Here is a 12,661-nt window from a genome sequence, read left to right as displayed (position 1 = left end):
ATCTCAAGAGACGGTGGGTCATGCAGCAAGACAACGACCCGAAGCACACAAGTTGTTCTACCAAAGAATGGTTAAAGAAGAATAAAGTTAATGTTTTGGAACGGCCAAGTCAAAGTCCTGACCTTAATCCAATGGAAATGTTGTGGAAGGACCTGAAGCGAGCAGTTCATGTGAGGAAATCCACCAACATCCCAGAGTTGAAGCTGTTCTGTACGGAGGAATGGGCTAAAATTCCTCCAAGCCGGTGTGCAGGACTGATCAACAGTTACCACAAACGTTTAGTTGCAGTTATTGCTGCACAAAGTGGTCACACCAGATACTGAAAGCAAAAGTTCACATACTTTTGCCACTCACAGATATGTAATATTGGATCATTTTCCTCAATAAATAAATGACCAAGTATAATATTTTTGTCTCATTTGTTTAACTGGGTTCTCTTTATCTACTTTTAGGACTTGTGTGAAAATCTGATGATGTTTTAGGTCATATTTATGCAGAAATATAGAAAATTCTAAAGGGTTCACAAACTTTCAAGCACCACTGTATATATATAGTGTACAACTGTGAACAATAGCAAGATAGAATTCCACTTGGCCAATCATCTGGTTCACTGCAGCTCATCTGGTAGTGGGAGGAGTAGTCAGAAGATGCCTGTGGACTCTGCATTTAAAGGCCTGGGGGCTAGTGTCTACGGGTCCAATTACATGTTCTGGAAGACTATTCCATACCCGGACAGCAGTGTGGAGGAAGGTTCTGTCCAGGGTGCGAGTATTAGAGGCTGGGAGGTCCAGGGCATGATCTGGCATAGCTGTGCATAGGCAGGTGGTTCGCCGTCTAGGGTATGGTGGGGGGAGCATATCCCGGAGATCCGTAGGGCAGTGGTGGGTGTGCATTTTGAACAGGACTGTAGCAGCAGCAACCTGTCTTCTGTGGCCAAGGCTGGGGATGTAGAGTTTTGTGCTGGCAGTGTCCTGGTCCACTCCTATAATCTTTAGGGCCTTCTTCTGGATGTTGTCAAGTAGGCCAAGATGTGTTGGTGAGGCACTCACCAGATGAGTGAGGCGTATTCCATGACGCTCCATACCTGTAGCTTGTAGACAGTTGCTTGGCTCTCCATGGTGAGTTTACTGGCCACTCTCCTCAGTGCTGCCAGTTTCTGACCTCTGATGGATCTGTTTGAGAGATAGCTTTGGAGCCATTGGAGCAGCTTTCCAGACACTCTTCTCGAATAGAGTTTGGCCATCAGACCGTGATGCCACACTTTGTCAAAGGGCAATTCCAGCGTTATGGACGTGACACTTGAACTCAAAATGGCAACAAATGACCCAGTGCATGTTTTATTGTCTCCCAGTATTTAAATAGGTGTTGCATATTTTAAGGCTGTACCATACTGGAGAAGTGATAGAACAAGAACAATTCCCATAGTACATCTAGGGCATGCCAGAAAATGCCAATAAAAGATGCGTTATGGATGTGACAGAAAAAGTATCACTTTTCTTGGGTGACTGTACATTTTTATCAAACTCTGTGAAATCGTAAACCTAATGTCGAAATGGAGATATCCATTTGATAGAGGGGTCCAAGGTGAATATTAAAAAATCTTTGTTTAAAATATTTTGTATTTCATGCAGAGTTTCGGAAGGAAAAGTCAGCGTTATGGATGTGACGAAATTCCGTTATGGATGTGACGCGTCTGAAATACACATGGCATATGTTTATAAAATCAGCAATTTAACCACCATAACCCTTTGAAAAACTCTCTAAATATCAGCTAAAACTATCAAAGTTCTTAAATAATATTTAGGATGGCTATTGTTTTGCTGTTTTGTGGATTTTAGCATACATTTCTGTGGCTTGTGGCAATAATATAGAATTGTACATGATCAAAGTTGGTTTTAGCTTGGGTTTTACATTATAAGAAAGAAAGACTGACTGTGACATATTAGGTTGGTTACAAATTGGTTCAACTTATTCACATCTGTAAAATACAGGCCTAGGTGATATCTCTGGGAGTGGTTTTGATGTATTACATGTTGCTTTATTTTTGCATGGTGAGGTTGACATTTACATGGAATTGCCCCAAATGCCCCCTGGATGTCCAAGGCTATAACGCAGACTTCCTTGCCTGAGTCTTGGGAGTTGTTCCACCTCTGACACAGGATGTTTAGGAGGTCAGCCGTGCTGTGTTCTGGTCTGAATCCAAATTGTCTGTGGGAGACGAGATTGTTTTTGAGAACATATCTCAAAACATATATATAGTGCCTTTCACAAACCCAAGGGCGCTTTACACAGGAGTTACCAAAAAAAAAAAGGCCACACTAGGAAGAGTAGTGTGAGGTAAAGAGGAAAGTTTTCAAGTTAGCTTTGAAGGAAGAGAGAGTGGAACAGTCATGAAGCGATTGTGGTAATGAGTTCCAAAGTTTAGGAGCAGCAACAGTGAATGATCTGCCACCCATAGATGCCAGTTTAAAATGTGGGACAGTCAAAAGTCCACAGACAGAAGATCTGAGGGAGCAGGAGGGACAGTACAAATGAATTAGCTCACAGAGATAGGAAGGGGCGAAACCATGAAGAGCTTTATAGGTTAAAAGCAAGATTTTGTATTTAATCTGAGAGATAACTGGCAACCAATGCAGTTGCTGTAAAACAGGAGTGATGTGAGCAGTGCACTTGATGAGTGTGAGGACTCTAGCTGCTGAGTTTTGGATGTACTGCAGGCGATTGAGCAATGTGGCAGGGAGACCATAAAAGAGAGAATTGTAATAGTCAAGACAAGAAAAGATAAACGCATTGATCAACATTCTGGCGTCAGTTTACAAGAGAAGAGGGCGGAGATGTGCAATATTGCGGAGGTGAAAGAAAGCATTCTTAGTAATGAGTTTAAAATGGGGTTCAAACATAAGGGTGGAGTCAAAGAGAACTCCAAGGTTTTTTTATAACTTGGGAAGGACTAATAGACACACCATCAACATCAATAATGAAACTGAAGAAGTTCAGAACCTGTCTTTTGGTACCTACTGATAGAAGATCCGTTTTGCTAGCATTACGTTTAAGGCAGTTCTTATGCAGCCATTGCTTAAGGTCAGTGATGCAAGTCCTTAGCAGCTGGACAGAGGCTATGGAAGGGGTGATAGTGATGTAGATTTGAATGTCATCAGCATAACAATGAAAGTTAAGACCATGGTTACGAATAATCTGGCCTATAGGAGAAACATACACTATATTGCCAAAAGTATTTGCTTACCCATCCAAATTATCGGAATCAGGTGTTCCAATCACTTCCATGGCCACAGGTGTATAAAATCAAGCACCTAGGCATGCAGACTGTTTTTACAGTTTGGAGCTGGCCCCTTCCTCTTCCAACATGACTGTGCACCAGTGCACAAAGCAAGGTCCATAAAGACATGGATGACAGAGTCTGGTGTGGATGAACTTGACTGGCCTGCACAAAGTCCTGACCTCAACCCGATAGAACACCTTTGGGATGAATTAGAGCGGAGACTGAGAGCCAGGCCTTCTCGTCCAACATCAGTGTGTGACCTCACAAATGCACTTCTGGAAGAATGGTCAAAAATTCCCATAAACACACTCCTAAACCTTGTTGACAGCCTTCCCAGAAGAGTTGAAGCTGTTCTAGCTGCAAAGGGTGGACCAACGTCATATTGAACCCTATGGATTAGGAATGGGATGTCACTTAAGCTCATATGTGAGTCAAGGCAGGTGAGCGAATACTTTTGGCAATATAGTGTATAAAAAGAAGGGGACCAAGGACAGAACCCTGAGGCACACCTTGAGCAACAGTAACAGTGGATGATTTATGAACACCAATAGAGATGAACTGTTGCCTGTTTGCTAGATATGACTGAAACCAGGCTAAAGCTAAGCCAGTAATACTAAAAGAAGATAATGAACTATGAACCCTTTCTGACTGAAAGGGTTCATAGAGATCATTATGAGCAAGGAAAGTATGAAGCTGAGAGGCTACAACTCACTCCATTACTTTAGCTAGGAAAGGGAGATTTGAAATGGGTCTGTAATTGGACAATGAAAGAGAATCTAGACCAGGTTTCTTTAGTATTGGTGTAACAGAAGCAATTTTGAGGGAGATGGGAACAGTGCCTAAAGCAAAACACTGATTAATCATATGATCAATATAAGGGGAGATAGCAGATCTGTTCTGTTCTGTTCATTCCCATAACCGTATTGTGGTCATAGGGAGGCATGAGAGATGCTGACATAGTCACTCATCTCTCATGTCTTTTCTGTGGGCTTGGATTGCTTGGTGGTGCCCATCTCCTCTCCAAGCATAAGATAGCAGATACACAGGATTTAAGAAGTGCAGTGGGTGCAGGGTCCAGCAGACATGAGGAGGAGGAGGACTTAAGGCCAATTTATGCTGACAACCCAGTCCTCGCAGACAGCGTTGCAGACAGTGGCTGTGTAGCCCCCCCACCTTCGCAGACGCTCTGCGCGCACCTCCCAAAAATTGTGACCACCGCAGAAGCCTCGCAGACAGCGTCGCAGACAAGAGGGCTCTGATTGGTCCACTCTACATCCGCTGTACACGCACTTCCGCTTCCCTACTTTCCCGGTTTGGTTTGTTTTCACGACCGCCATTTTTAAAAACACGAGCGAAGATGGAGCAGCACGAAGAGCGGTTGATCGAGGAAGTGAGGAAGTACGTACATCTATACGACTCCAGTTCTAGTCATTATAAGTAACCGGAGGATAAACACTCCACTAACCACACCCACCAACTACTCCTAGCGATTTCACGACTTCGCGCCCCCTTGCGTTGTGGCGGTGAATAACATCGCGCACGCCTATTACTCCCCGCTCAACGATAAATTACAACTGTCTGCGAAAAGCTATCTGTGAAAGCCTTGTCGCAAGAGCATGCAGAGGCCTTTAGTCATAATTTCCGATACTTTAGAAGAATCAACAGGAGAGAAAGCAGAGAGACAGCAGTCAGCTTTATGAGAAAGGGCCACTTGCGGGACAGAAGGATGAATTTCAGAATGAAAGTGTTGGTAAATACTGTCAATTTTATCCTTGAAAAAATCCAAAAAAGCCTGACACTGAGCAGGGGAACTGGGAGTGGTTGAGGAAGGAGGCTGAAGAAGTTTATTTATTGTATTAAACAGTTTTGGGTCTATAGTTAACTTTATTGCAAAATAAACTGTATTGTAAAAAGCGAAAAGATCAATGGTGATGCAATCAGGAGGCTGTGATATTGCAGAACGTTTATTAGGACTATTCCAGAATAATAATAATAAGTTCGATTTATATAGCGCCTTTCTCAAAACCCAAGGTTGCTTTACAATTATAGGGAGAAAAAAAAGTCCATCAAATAGAGGTCAGGATGTCATTCCAATGGTGTAGCAGTCACAGTCCTAACAAAAGGCGCACAAAAACAAGTCCCACACCGCCAGCACAGCCACCAGCATGGAATCAGTTGTTAGCCTGCATTGTGAACGCACATGTTTCAAGATTTAAAGAGCAGACTACGTCTTTTATTTGATGCATATAATCAGAAGACATAGTCTGACTTTAAGTGTAATCACAATCTATTCTGAGATGTGCACAGTCTTTTATTTTCTTTTTCAACATTTTTTTTAAACAACACATTTCTCTGTCTGGTTTGGAGACTGCAAAGCCTCAGACCCAGAAGATTGTGCAAACAGTGGTGAGGACAGCAGAAAAGATGAGGGGGACGTCACTGCCTTCCATCCAAGACACTGCAGTTGAATGCTATCTGACCAGGGCTCAGAACATTATAAAAGACCCCACTCATCCACATCACAGACTGTTCTCCCTGCTGCCCTCTGGCAAGAGGTTCCACAGTGTCCAGAACAGAACAACCATTTTCTGTAACAGCTTTTTCCCCCAAGCCATCAGACTCCTGAACTCTAAATAATCCCCTACCATATATATCTGGACAAGAACCTCACTGTCTGGAATATGTGCAATATCCTGTGTGCTGGTAAAAATCCTTTATTGTACAATATATTTAATATTTAACATATATATCCATCCGGGCGGCACGGTGGTGTAGTGGTTAGCGCTGTCGCCTCACAGCAAGAAGGTCCGGGTTCGAGCCCCGTGGCCGGCGAGGGCCTTTCTGTGCGGAGTTTGCATGTTCTCCCCGTGTCCGCGTGGGTTTCCTCCGGGTGCTCCGGTTTCCCCCACAGTCCAAAGACATGCAGGTTAGGTTAACTGGTGACTCTAAATTGACAGTAGGTGTGAATGTGAGTGTGAATGGTTGTCTGTGTCTATGTGTCAGCCCTGTGATGACCTGGCGACTTGTCCAGGGTGTACCCCGCCTTTCGCCCGTAGTCAGCTGGGATAGGCTCCAGCTTGCCTGCGACCCTGTAGAACAGGATAAAGCGGCTACAGATAATGAGATGAGATATATCCATCCATCCATTATCTGTAGCTGTTTATCCTGTCCTACAGGGTCGCAGGCAAGCTGGAGCCTATCCCAGCTGACTATGGGCAAGAGGCAGGTTACACCCTGGACAAGTCGCCAGGTTATCGTAGGGCTGACACATAGACGACCATTCACACTTACAGTCAATTTAGAGCCACCAATTAGCCTAATCTGCATGCCTTTGGGGGAAACTGGAGCACCTGGAGGAAACCCACGCGAACTGCATGCAAACTCTACACAGAAAGACTCTTGTCGGCCCAGAAAGACTCTTGTCGACCCAGGACCTTCTTGCTGTGAGGCGACAATGCTAACCACTACACCACTGTGCCGCCCGTAACATATATATATATATAGCATAGTTAGTATATTTTATTCAAAGTTTTTTTTTATTTATTTTAAAGTGTCTAATCGTAAAATTTGATATTTTGTTTACTGGACTATGTGCAATAGTTATATGCAGTTGATGTAAGCCAGTTGGGCGGCATGGTGGTGTAAGTGGTTAGCACGGTCGCCTCACAGCAAGAAGGTTCTGGGTTCAAGCCCAGTAGTTGTCGGAGGCCTTTCTGTGTGGAGTTTGCATGTTCTCCCCGTGTCTGCATGGGTTTCCTCCGGGTGCTCCGGTTTCCCCCAAAGACATGCGGTTAGGTTAATATGGGATGGTCTTGGGCTGAGGTGCCCTTGAGTGAGGCACCTGGCTCCCAACTGCTCCCCGGGCACTGTTAGCATGGCTGCACACTGTTCTGGGTATGCGTGTGTGTGCTCATTGCTCATCTGTGTGTGCATGGGTGTGTTCACTGCTTCAGATGGGTTAAATGCAGAGAGGAATTTCACGAGTGTGTGATGAATAAAGTTGTGCTTAGAAATGAAATTTTGTTCAAATGTGCATTCTGAATGTACAGGTGAATGACAATAAAGTTATCTATCTATCTATCTATCTATCTATCTATCTATCTATCTATCTATCTATCTATCTATCTATATTTAACAACACATCTGAGGTGTGTCCTCTTTGTCTTATTTCCTCTTACACCATGTCATATAGCTTGTCCATATCGAAGAACTAATAGCTCTTTTCTAGACAGCTACATGGTTAGCTTCAGTCATATCTTAGCTTCCATGTTTGGGATCCATGTTTTCCAGTTGCCTAACAACAACATTCATAAGCACTTCAACAAAATGTGTATTGTGTATAAATGTCCCTATCTTCCAATGTCAAATTCTTGAATTCACAATTTCCATTTGAATGTGACATTTCTTTGACGAAAGAATATCCATAGTTTCTCCAAAAACATTTATGAATTTATGAGCATCTGTGCAAAAATCTCTATAAAACTGGTAGGTGAGTGTCTATAAACCTGGGGGATGGAAGGGAACATTTTTGATGTGTCTGGAAATCCTGAGATGTGCTAGTGTGTTCTCACAGCTCTCATGTGTTTATGGACCTCTGCTCTAGCTGGATGGAATGTACAGTACATGCAATATGATATTAATTCTTAAAAGTGTGAGTCAAAATACTTCGGCGGTAGGAGAGAAATATAGAGGAATGGGAAGAAAAAAGAGTGGAGGAATGGAAAGGTGAATTAAATTTTAATGAAGGAATGTGTAAAATGGAGAGGGAGTGGGTGCTTGGAGGTGTGTAAGACAGATTTTGATTAGAATCTTGCCCATCAGGGTGTCATGGTGTCTCTAACTTATGATTCGCAATGTTCAGAATGGGAATGACATAGAATACCTCTCATACCTTCTTTTTTATTCACTTGTTCTCTCTGAATAAATTATTTATCTGGAGGATCATGAGAATGCAAGGTCTATCTATCTATCTATCTATCTATCTATCTATCTATCTATCTATCTATCTATCTATCTATCTATCTATCTATCTATCTATCTATCTATCTATCTATCTATCTGTCTGTCTGTCTGTCTGTCTGTCTGTCTGTCTGTCTGTCTGTCTGTCTATATTGTGCCACTAAAACAGCTCTGACCCGCAGAGGAATGGACTCCACAGACTTCTGAAGGTGAGCTGGGGTATCTGGCACTAGCTGCAGATCCTTTAAAGGAGAACTGAAGGCAAATTTTTTTATTATCAAAATTCTATTTATCTCATTTTATTAAATATAGGAATGCATTTTTGATAGCTATTTTGTCACTGCTATAGCAAGTTATGAGTGTTTGAAATATGCTCTGTAATATATCAGTCCATATGTCAAAGCAATGGGCTTAAACGAGATTCGCTGAGACCTGTGCGAGACATCGTAGGACAGAAGTAAAATATACAGCGGAAATCAAAATGACCAACATCTGCCAACGTTGTCAAAAGATGCGTGCGCCCTCCTTCAAATACTGATGTAATCACGCCGGAAGTTTTGTTTGTTTTGACAGCAATCAGGAAAGTTTGAAAAAAGTAGGCAGTAATCGTCATTTAAACTCGTTTTTGTGCAATTTTTCGTTTGGAAAACAGTTTTCAAAATGGCGGCGCTGACACCTGGCTGACACTTGACGTTTCGAAGTCTCACACAAGTCTCGTGAAGACCGCACAGATAAGTGATGCCTGCCGTGGACCAAAAGAACTAAATTCAACATGGCTAAAAACCGAATAGACCGATAAGTATAATATTTAATTGCAATTAGTTGCCAATACGAGTCACGATATAAGGTTACTAAAACTGAAAATGTAGTTGAATAACGTTAATTAAGAAATAAAGCAAGTTTAAAAATGACTTCAGTTCTCCTTTAAGTCATGTAAAATGCAAAGTTAGGTGTCAATGGATCAAATTTTGTTGTTACACAGATGCTTGATCAGATTGAAATCTAGGGAATTTGAAGGTCAAGTCAAAACCTTGAACTCTTTGTCATGTTCCTCAAACCATTACTGAAGTATTTCTACAGCGTGATTAGGGAATACTGTTACCATGAAGGGGCATAGTTGCTCTGCAACAGTGTTTAGGTGGGTGATACATATAAAAGTAGCATCCACATGAATGTCAGCACCCAAGGTTTCCCAGCAGAACATTGCCCAGAGTATCACACTGCCTTCACTGATTTGCCTTCTCCCTATAGTACTTCCTGGTGCCATCTTTTCTCCAGGTAAGTGATGTACATGCACCCTGCTGTCCACAGGATGTAAAAGAAAACATGATTCATCAGACCAGGCCACCCTCTTCCATTGCTCCATGGTCCAGATCTGATGCTCATGTGCCCATTGTAGGTGCTTTCAGTGGTGGTCAGGATGGGCACTCTGACCAGTTTGGGGCTACACATACACAGCAAGCCCCATACACAGCAAGCTGCGATGCACCGTGTGTTCCAACACCTTTGTATCATAGCCTGTATTAACTTTTTCAGTTATTTGTACTACAGTAGCTCTTCTGTGGGATCAGACCAGACAGGCTAGCCTTCACTCCTAATGCACATCAGTGAGTCTGTCATCAGTACTCCGGTTGTCCTTCCTTGGACCACTTTTGATAGGTACTAACCACTGCATACCGGGAACACCCCACAAGACCTGTGGTTTTGGAGATGATCAGACCCAGTCATCTAGTCATTACAATTTGGCCCTTGTCAAAGTCACTCAGGTCCTTTCACTTGCCCATTTTTGCTGCTTCCAACACATCAACTTCTAGAATTGACTGTTCTCTTGCTGCCTAATACGTATATCCCACCCCTTGAAAAGTGCCACTGTGACAAGATAATCAGTGTTATTCATGTCATCTCTCGGTGGTTTTAATGCTATGGCTAATCTGTGTATATACTTTACGCATTGAAACACAGAGCAGGTGAAAGTCATGATGCAGATGCAGAGTGTAATAAGTGTCTAACATTTTCACGGCTCTTGGGTAAATGAGGAAGTGGGAGACAGGTTAACAACTCAAGGTGTGTTTTAGTTTTCGCTTCAAGTTCACTTTTCAGCGACTTTATTTTGCTCTCTAGGCAAACACATAGCTCTGGGTTGCTCAGTTCTCTCTCTCTCTAGTTACCAGCTTCTTTCTTCAAGAACACAAGAGACACATATAAATAAATTGCCAGTAATCAGATACAGATGAAACTCATCACATGTTATCTGTCGGTTCGACCTGACTCCTTGCTGCCCATAGCCAATGCTTCATCACATCCCCGCTGCCACATTGTCCTTGACATGTATTTTTTGAATGGTAAGTAATAATCATGATCATTCATTCATTCATTCATTCATTCATTCATTCATTCATGTTCACTAACTGCTTTATCCTCATCAGGGATCACAGGTGGATCCTGTGTCTAACCTTGGAATACTAAGGATCGAACTGGGGACCTTGGAGCTGTGAGATAGCAATGCTACTCCTTGTACCACGGGATACCATAATGTGTACATTAATACAGGACTGAATGTCTGATTTCTGTCAGTTTTCTTACTATAGCATTTCATTTTTGTGCATGTTTGTGTATATCTACATGTGTTTTGTCTTTGTAATTCCCATTAAACCAGTCTCACTTACTTGCAGATAAGTTAATTTCTCACACACACACACACACACACACACACACACACACACACACACACACACACACACACACACACAATCATTATAGCTCAGCTTAAACAGCTGGCTGCTGAGGTAATTCAACACAGGGCTGTTTGCTGATGTAAAGTAGGCCAACATTTTCATTACACATTAAAGGACACAAAATTTTTTCTCTGTGAGAAACATCTTCAGGAGATGTACGCTATTTTTAAAGCATTTTAAAATTACACATTGCAATTTCCTGATAGGTTTAATGAACAAGTATTTATCCTACTGTAGATATATAGACTTGATAAGAGTGAAAACTATGGTATGGTAAGGCAGCAATCCAGTAAAACAAGGCTCAGCTGGATGTAAATCGCACTTTTATAATGCATGAATGAAGCAGTTATCTAGTCACTGAGCATTTGCATGCAGGCCAAACAGCCTCCTGGGGGATAGGGAAAAGTCCTTTTTAAAAATCGGTCACTGTCATCTGCCTGCTGCCATTGAGGAAATTGCCCATATTGTTTCTTTTAGAAAATTTTTTTGGTTGTGTTTCAAAGCCATTTGCTGCAGGCTATTAAAGAGTCATATGAGCTGCTGTATTCACTGGATCTTCACCTTGAAACTTATTCATCTCTAAGGGTTCCAATTGCTGGGTTTCAGTCACGTGACTTTTCTTTGCGGTTTTACTGAAGTGACATACCGGTAGCTGGTGGTCTAAACAGCTGCCGTAGTGCAAACAGCTATCAATAACTTATCAGAGTATGCTCATAATCTAGAAGCCACTGCTCACTTTAGATATGTTCAGAAGATTGCTATGTGCAATGGAATCGACCCCTACAGTCTGGGAAATAAGGATTTGTCATACGATCTCGAAAAATACCCTTCAGTCGAGTTCCCTAACATCTCGAACTATCTGGTGTTGCAGACGTCCTTCTACACCACAAAACAGATGAAAGTGTGGAAGAATATGGAGGTTTACAACTCTTTTGTATGTGGCTGGGTAAAGGACCTCGCTATCAAGTCGCTGCCAAATGAATCCTGTATTGTTTTTGTCCGTGTAAGTATGGTTTTTTAAAAGCTTTTCATTCATGTCTACAACGAAGTGCTGCAAGTTGAAATGTAAACAAACAACAGTTCGCTTGATTCTCACTTGTGTTGGCTCTTCTCTCAGGAAGATCATTCACAAAGATCATCAGAAACCCCTTTAAAGACCTGGATCTTAGTCAAACATGATGGAGAAGTGATCACGGCACATTGTAACTGTATGGCTGGGTAAGAATTTTGTCACGACCTTCATGCATATAGACTTTGTGAGGAGTAAACAAAGAAACAGCTGGGGACTTTAGCGCTTCATGACTAGAAAAAGTACTGTAAAATAACAAAACATAGCAAGAAAAGTACTTGGAAAACACTAACGACATAGCTGAAAGGAATATACAAACCTTTCACCAAGTGATCACTGCAAACTTGAGCATGCTTCGACTCGGCTCTCTTCGATTTCAGTGAGAGGTTCAAAAGCCACTGTTCTCGACATCTTTTTGTGAAATCCTGTGTTCGTTCACCCTTTTTTATTAGTTCACGGGGAACGCTGAAAAAACTTTTATCAGTTTGATGGGTTTGATCGATTCGAACAACCTAAAACAACGCAAGCGTAAGGCATTTTTCATGCAAGCAATGCACCTTCTCCGTACAAACGCTTTGTCAACTGAGCTTTGGTAGCTCACCAGCTAAAGTTTTGGAT

Source organism: Neoarius graeffei, chromosome 14 (genome assembly GCF_027579695.1).
Source record: "Neoarius graeffei isolate fNeoGra1 chromosome 14, fNeoGra1.pri, whole genome shotgun sequence".
NCBI classification, from domain to species: domain Eukaryota; kingdom Metazoa; phylum Chordata; class Actinopteri; order Siluriformes; family Ariidae; genus Neoarius; species Neoarius graeffei.
Note: the sequence above shows the minus strand (reverse complement) of the source record.